Source organism: Meles meles, chromosome 2 (genome assembly GCF_922984935.1).
Source record: "Meles meles chromosome 2, mMelMel3.1 paternal haplotype, whole genome shotgun sequence".
Lineage (NCBI taxonomy): Eukaryota > Metazoa > Chordata > Mammalia > Carnivora > Mustelidae > Meles > Meles meles.
Window position 1 is genome coordinate 200568401 of NC_060067.1, and position 1588 is coordinate 200569988.

At 41.2% G+C, this 1588-nt stretch overlaps 1 pseudogene; it reads right to left on the minus strand.

Moving 5' to 3' along the window:
• Nucleotides 1–210: 210 nt before the first annotated feature.
• On the minus strand, nt 211–1254 carry LOC123937027 (annotated as a pseudogene).
• Between the last annotated feature and the right edge of the window lie 334 nt (nt 1255–1588).

Consider the following 1588-nt stretch of genomic DNA (forward strand, 5'->3'; position numbering starts at 1 on the left):
CAGCAGAGCTAAGGGAGCAGAAGGTTTTTCTTTTTTCCCACAGAGCACGGTGGTGTTGATTCCATAAAGTTTTTGTTTTTGTTGAGACAAGAAGGGACAAAAATGAATTTGGAACAAAAAGGGGTAGAGATTCTTTTCCCACTGTATTCTGTTCAAGGTATTTCCCCCCAAAATAAGCCGAGAACCATGGTATAAAGGGAGAGAAAAAGGAGACTTCAAACAACAGGGCGAATGAGCACGAGAGGAGAAAAGAAAAAGAAAAAGGAGAGAAAAAAAAAAAAAAGAAGATGGCAACTTGCTCCCAGGGACTGAAGAAAATTAAAAAAGGAAGGTTGGAATCCATCAGTGTTCCATTAGTCATCTTCTCCTTCATCCTCCTCTCCTTCCTCCCCCTCATCATCATCTTCATCTTCTTCACATTCATCCTCATCTCCTTCTTCATCAATGTCTTCCAATCCTTCTTCTTCTTCATCATCATCATCTTCTTCTTCTCCTTCCCCTTCTTCGTCATCCATATCGGGAACCAAGTAGTACTGTAATGGATTTGGCCAAATATCATCTTTGATGACCTCTCCTCACTCACCTGCGCCTGCATCAGAATGGTCAGTAAACCAGGTGAAGAAGCTCTCTGGCTCCTCATGCTGTCTCTTCCTGCTGGCTTTGTTCTGTGTTTGACGTGAACGTTTCGTCAAATCCTTTCCAGATTTCCATTTGATTTCAGTGGACCTTGAAGATGGATCACCACTCTCATTCAGATGAAATTCTTTGGAGAGAACTTTATTTTCGAAGTAAGGGTTTTCATCAAAATAAAAATCTATTCTGCAACCTGATTTAACATCTTCAAATTCTGTCACTTCGAGTCGTGTCACATAACGCAGCGCCTCTTCATCCTCCTCCCCAAGCAGTGCAGACACTGTGGATGGTTGACAAAATTGGGGATTTGGGCGATCAATTCCGACCTCTTCTGAAAAAACGGTTGGCGGAATTTGTTTATTTCTGTTCTACTTTCAAAATCTCCTCACTGGCTTGTTCATTAAGTCTGTCTATTTCATTTTGTACTTCATCAATATGTTCAATTGCTTCTTGCTGTTCTTTTTCTCCCTTATGCAAGTGCTGAGATGTGGACGTCTGCTCTGGCTTGGGGGCAGGAGGCAGTCTCGGTTTCTTCGTTTGAGGCGGGAGTGAAGACTGGCGTTTGGGGGCCATGCTGCGAGGAAACTCCAGGAAACCAGGAGAGACGCACGTCTGGAAGCTCTGATTGCTCGAATTGGGAAATTTTTTAAAATGTTTTTCTTCTTGTATGTATGGTATCAAAGGAATAGATCCATATTTTCTACATCCATCTCACCTTCCACCAGTTGGCTTTCCTAACAGTGGGAAGCATATTTCTAACTTCAGTCTCCTCATAAAATTAGCATTCTCTGCTGTGTACACATAACTCATGTTTATGAGTGTTAATAGCCTGAAATTTAAGTGGAATTTGGAATAACAATCTTTGATAATATTCTTGAATTTCAGTTCCTCTAACCAAGGGACATGGGTTTTAGAATATAGATGTAAATTCTCTGGTCTCCATGTTATTGCCCAA